At 29.5% G+C, this 6,830-nt stretch overlaps 1 pseudogene; it reads right to left on the reverse strand.

The window, feature by feature from the left end:
* Positions 1-2,005: 2,005 nt before the first annotated feature.
* Positions 2,006-2,978, reverse strand: LOC149560692 (aluminum-activated malate transporter 9-like; annotated as a pseudogene).
* Positions 2,979-6,830: the final 3,852 nt, after the last annotated feature.

The raw sequence follows: 6,830 nt of genomic DNA on the forward strand, positions 1-6,830 counted from the left end.
CTGGTTATGCTTGAATGTTTTATTTATTTATTGGTTCTGATTTGTTTTTAATAGATAAATGGTATTTATGCATACAACAAACTTAAAATTTAATTTTTTTAATGGAATTAGGAATTGCACTAAAAAAAACAACATAAAGAAATAGATGTTCAAATACTAAATTTGCAAAACACACAAATCACTAGGATGTATAATATAAAGGAGAACTTCCACTTTCCTCTTAGACATTCTAGTGAGCAATCAATAGATGAATAATTTTTGTGAGAACATTTAGAATTTACATGTATAACATTTATTTACATGTACAAGATTTGTGTTTACACTCAAATTTTTTTAAAAAAAATTTTCAATCAAGAATATTGTTTTAAAATTTTGACTGTAGGAATATTTATGTTTTTGTAAGAATAGTTTCTTTTTTGAATCAATTTGGATCTTTGACTAAGAAACATTTCATTATGATAATTGATATTTCAAATTGTAAGTGCTAACAAGTGCCATGCATTTGTCGTAATTTATAATAGCTTAATTATATAGAGTAGTAAAGTTAAAATTTGATATAATTTGATGTAATTTTATTAATAGTTAATTAATATTATAAAATTTGATTAAATTTTATTTTTTTAAAATTATACTTTTACATTCAAAATCTAATTTTTAATTTAGAAAAAAAATATTTTTAATAAAAATGTATAAGTAAATATAAATGTCATTGTACTATTATAACTAATTAAGTTGTACCTAAAAATATTAATATTTATTTAAACTAAAAATATTATATATAAAATATAATCACAAGTTATTATAAAAGAAAAACATGTTATTAAAATTATTGTATGATATAGTAGCATATTATTGATTTAATAGTTCTACATAAAAAAATATTTTTACATTCTAAAATATTGAGTAGTGCTTCCTCAAAATCCACTCCTATAAGATCCAAATTTATAAGCCAATGAAATTCAAGTAAAATAAATTTTTAAATTTTAAAAATTAAAAATTTCATAAATAAATAGTACAAAAATTAAAAGTTAAAATTAAAATGAAAAATACTTGCATCTAATTGGTTGAGATAGAAAAGTTAAATAACTAGTTAACTACAATTGATTGCAATAGTATAACTTATGAGAAATTGTTGGTAAAGATTTGTCACCTAGAAAATACATGATTTAGCCCCATGGAGTGCGTGGCAAATCGATTTCTCCAATAGCTAGAAAAGCCCTTGGTATTTGGCCTTCCTCTGCAATTAGAGGGGCAACACCCTTGTAAGATTTTTTTTTTTTTTTTATTTTTAAATAAAGATGATTAGAACTTAGAATATAAAAAGGAAACTATTGATAGCGAATGCACCACACGACTTCAATGTTTCCATAAAATCAATGTAAGCTGTTAATGAAAACAATCAAGAACTACTCTTGAGAGCTATCACTAACATAATGTTGATTCGATAATTCATGAACATTTGCACAATACCATGGAAAACATCAATTACAAAGAAATAATCAACATTTCAACCTTTTAGATATGTGGAAAGAGAGAATGCAAAATGTACTTTCTTTATTTTTTAGCACCAAGAACATAAGAAATGAATCATTACAAGAACAACAACAATTGTACGCACTTTCCAAAAATTGCCTTGTTATCAAAACATAAGCTTTCCCTGTCTCCAAGTCCAAAAAGTCCCTTATTACATCGAGGTTCATAAATTTATAGCTATTCTAGAATAATTAATCTTTTGGGTCTGTAACTACTCAAAAAATTAGAGTTTGGACTAGTATAAAGATGGTTTGTAACTAACTCTAACTTTTACAACTTCAACTTTTGATGCCTAACCATAACTAATGGAATAAGAAGTGGGAGAAACTGAAGGAACCACACCCCACCTCTATTTTACCTGAAAGTTTTTCTAAAAGTCTTTTCAACTATATAGAGATGAATTAAAACAAGAATCCCTACACCCATGAACAATTTAATATAATTTCTATCACCACAATCGTCATCATGAGTGCTAGTTGGAACGACTTGTTTTGTGGCATGCTGATTTGGCCAGAGTTTCTTCTTTTGCAAAAGAATTCAATGTTGTTGTGTATCTTTAAAAGCTGGCTCTCCATAACAATACTCCATGTCATCTACAATATTTTTAGATTTTGCATGAGCCAAAGTAGATTTCTCCAAGTATAGCTTCACACATTCTTCTAGTGAATCAGCAACATACTCAAAATTCTTCACAATCTGTTGATGAGGTTGCCCGCCTGCCCAGCTGGGAAAGACAATGTCATTGGCTAGCATCGAGGCAGCACCTCTAATGGATATTGAATAAAGCCTATCTACAATACTCCTCATAGGATTCTACAAGCTGTAGGCAAAAACTAAAATAAGGCAGAATGTGAATAAATACACTTTGAACCCATATTCATACTCTCTCATTGATGGCCACTATTTTATGAAAGTTTCGAATGACTCAAGGAAGAATATGCTAAAGCCAATTTGTATTGGTTGAGAAACCATTCAAGAAATTAAAGCAATTTGGGAAATAAGGAGAGCCAAAACTCCTGCTGCAATACTCCTCAATGTCCTATTCAATCCCTTTCCAATAGTGCCACCTACACTTTGCTCAAAAGCTACCACCAGTTTGAGAATTGCCCAAACAACATTGGGTCCAAAGACATCAAAGGGTTCTCTAACAAGGATGAGCAAAGAATCTAAGAATACTGTTAGCCCCACTTTTAGAGAGAAAGTTAGCCTTCTTGGATCCTCCTTACAAAACTCCCATAGTTTTCTAAAAGAGCTACATACGCTTTTGCCAGCCTTGCTTGTTACATCTTTTTTTCTTGTATGCAATGGATCGTGAATGTTTATCGTAATTGATATTGAGCTCACTCTGCCTTCTTTTGCCTAGATTCTCCAATCTCTCTTGTGTTTAAACAAATATTCTATAATTATAATCCCATTAACCTAAAAACCTTCAAGAATGCATCCATCGGTGTGCCTTGTTATTCCTTCTCGCATTGGATCATAATGTAGATTCACTCCTTTTATCGAAGGGTTGAATGTAATTTGGCATCTTTAATGAACAACCAAACAAGTTGATGACTTCATAAGCTCGATTTTTCTATTTTGAGCATTAATTATGCTTTTATGAGCTATTGTGGATACATGATGCAAAAAGATGGTTGCTTCTAATCCAATTCATCAAACAAAGAGAGTGTCTTATATGCTCCTTTGGTATTGCCTTGTTCTAATCACCTTTCATGTCCATGAGATGGCCAAAACTCTAAGGTATTCTATCAAACAAATTGGTGGCAGCTTCTATTACCCTTCTGGCAGCCAAGGGTTTACATTAGATAATTCATTGAATAATTTGTCAATGAGTGTGCCTACTTTATCAAAACTGCTTCACAGGTTCATCGAGTCACTGTAGATTGAGGAAGGACTCCAGAGGCATGTAGGATGCTAAAGCATAGATTGAGAAGGGTCATCTTCATCCGAGCTCATCATATTTTCTATCTGACACAATTTAAAAGACTTCCTTTAGTATTCATGTCTTCCTTTGACTTTAGTGGGATTTGTGTACAATTCTAGAGGAAGCTAAGATGAAGCTTAGATAACATTAGAATCCTCACATAGCCAATTGCATGGCTCAGAGACCTCTAAAATCTCAACATTGACGAATAATTCACTACCTTCAGTTACGAGAAAATGTATATCATGCCCGACCTTTCCATTGAATGTATACACAAGATTTGCAACTCTCCATGTCATGGATGCTTGTTTTCTTCCTCTGCGTGTCCACTAATCTCCATTGGAAGCTGCGGACTTGGCTGGGAGTTAACGTGCTCTGTCACGAGTTAGAAATTTAGTTTCACATATGCCTCTTGCAATTTCTTGAAAGCATAATGTCAAAAATTTCACGTGCCCTATTATTTGGCTTTACATCTCCTGCCTCCTATGCTACTACTATGAATCACCCCTTGCCAGCTACTTGTAAGAGAGGGATGTGCACCAGTATCCTGTATGCGTACCCTTATACAGGTAGTGTGGTCCCAAGCATCGGGCTTTGGTTGGCTCTACCATGCCTACTTCACATTGTAATCATTATTCCTTGAGGTAGTGGCAATAACAATTTTTTTCATTTCCATTCTTTGGCTGAGTTTTACCGACCTCTTTCCATCTCTTTTATCACTTCTCATTCCCAATAGGTGGCTGCTTAAAGTTGGAGTTTGGGTTAGAAAGTTTAGGTTAGGATTAGGTTAAAAAGTTTGAGTACATAGTGAGAGAGTATTTTAGTATGTGGAGAGAGAAGGATTGAGTTCATGAAGAGAGAAAGTTTGTGTGAGAGAAGGCAACCCAAACCCAAACTTCTCTCTATAAGTTTTGGTATGTAGAGAGAGGTAGTATGGGGAGCAAGAAAAGTACAAGGAGAGAGAAAAGGTTCTATATCTCCATAGTTAATTTAATTAACTCTCTCACAAAAATATCCCAGTAACACAAATACAATAATATTGATATTACTAGTCATTGGTGAATTTTTTAAATTTGATCTATAAGAATTGATATTTTCTACTAACTTGCTCATCATATAGATTTTAGTAGTGTGTTTTTCACTCAATCTATTTTATTTTGAATGTATACCAATATTTTTCAATAGTAATATAGATATTATTTAATTCATAAAATGATAATTATTTTAATTATGCTTTATATTTATAAATTTTATTTAAAAGAATTATGGTTTCATAGTTTGAATAGCCTAAGAGGATGGTCTTTAAATATGCATTTAATAAAGATTTTTTAATTTTATAAGTCAATAAATACATGATGAAATTATAATTCTAGCAATGCAAGTTTGAAAAAATAGACGTCTTTTAAACTTTTTAACAATTTAACCTTTAGATTCTAAGAGTTCTTTAAGTGCACATACATACATACATACATACATAATTAAAAGTTTTACAAATATAGTCAAGTTAAACAAGAGTCCTTATCTTTAATTCTAAAATATATTATTCAATCTCCATAATTATATTGTTATTAATTGGTATAACTTAGTTATTTTAAATGTTCATATGTATATTTAAAATGATTTTGAAATGATTTAAAAAATATATTTTTACGTATATCACATTCTCTTTTATATATAGCACCATTTTAAGAGATGCGATATACATAAAAATATTTTTTAAAGATCATCTAAAATTCATTTTAAATTCTCATATGAATATTTAAAATAACCAAGTTATACCAATTCATAACAATATAATTATGGTGGTTGAATAAAATATTTTTAAAATTATAGATAATGACTCTTGCTTAATGTGACTATATTTGAAAAACTTTTAATAATGCTAAATATCAACTAATTTACCTCAACATTTGAAATCAAGATAATTTTATACAAATGAAAAAATATATAATAAGTAATTCTTTTGAATATAAATATAAATATTTGAATCATTATATATATATATATATATATATATATATAAAGATTTACTATAAAAGATGTATACTATAATATTCAAAACACATTAAAGATATCAAGATTGTTAAATGATACCAATTTAAAAGTATGACACATCCGTACGATATAAATGGTAGCAATGACAAACATTTTCAAAGTTTAATAATATATAATGTGTTATGTATCTATGAACAATATGATGTTAATGTAGTAAGAAAATTATACAGATTATATTGAATATTTGTTTACAACATAACACATTATTACTAATTAACATAAACATATGAAATATTTAAGGTCAAGAAGCAATCAAACTATTAATATGGAGTAGTATATCATATTCAAACACATAATATAGGTTCCTAGGGGTCCTACGATTTGTAGGTGTAGACACCTAAAAACTTTTAGAAAATAAAGTATTTTTATTTTCTGAAAAATTCTTGATGACATCATCATTAGTTAATTAATTAATTAATTAATTTTTATGCCATTAAATTCCTTTATCTTAATTAAAAATATTTAATTAAGGAATCCCTCCCAAAAATGTTTAAATCTTATTTAAACATCATTTCCTTATTTATTAATTATTTAATTAATAAATTGACCAAAAAACTCAAAATAAATAAAAAATTTATTTTTTGCCCAGAACTTGGCCAATTTCCTTAATACCACTAACCTCTTCCAAAATCTTCTAATCCTTCTTTAATTTTGATTAAAGGCTAATCCCATCATTTCCTACCCCTAATCCCAACTCAAAATATTTAATTAAGATTAAATATTAATCCTCATGTTTATTAAAAAAGTTTTTAATAAATATCTCCTCAACCCAAACCCTTGAAATAAATAAAACTTTATTTATTTCCTAAAAATCTAATTTATCCTCATCCTAAGAAGTTCTAGACTCTTCTAGAAAGTCTTCATCCTCATCCTAGGAAATTCTAGACTATTCTAGAAAGTCTTTATCCTCATCCAAAGTCTAGACTCTTCTAGAAGATGTCTTTAAACCTAATCCTAATCCCCTCCTAACCTTGTCACATTCCCTAAAAATGGGTTAAGAATTACTAACCCAAGCCAAAGTTAACAAATATCTCCTCCTTCACCCACCCTCATTAAATGCCATCCACTTGCCTATCCCTAAGCTAATCCTAAACCATCCTAATCCATCCTCTAATCATTTGCACAATCCTAAGTAAGCTTAAAACCTTCCTAATCAAGTCCAAGTCGAAATTGCTCTCATCACCCTCAAAATATCTCAACCATAAAACTTTATGAAGTCCACTAGGCCATAAATGACTCTTCCAAGCCCTTTTATTGCTCTTACAAGTCATTATGAGGGTCTTTATGAAGATTTTATCCCTTGAGCCTCCTTTGT

Source organism: Cupressus sempervirens, chromosome 4, assembly GCF_028749045.1.
Source record: "Cupressus sempervirens isolate cs-2001-9-10 chromosome 4, ASM2874904v1, whole genome shotgun sequence".
NCBI classification, from domain to species: Eukaryota; Viridiplantae; Streptophyta; class Pinopsida; order Cupressales; family Cupressaceae; genus Cupressus; species Cupressus sempervirens.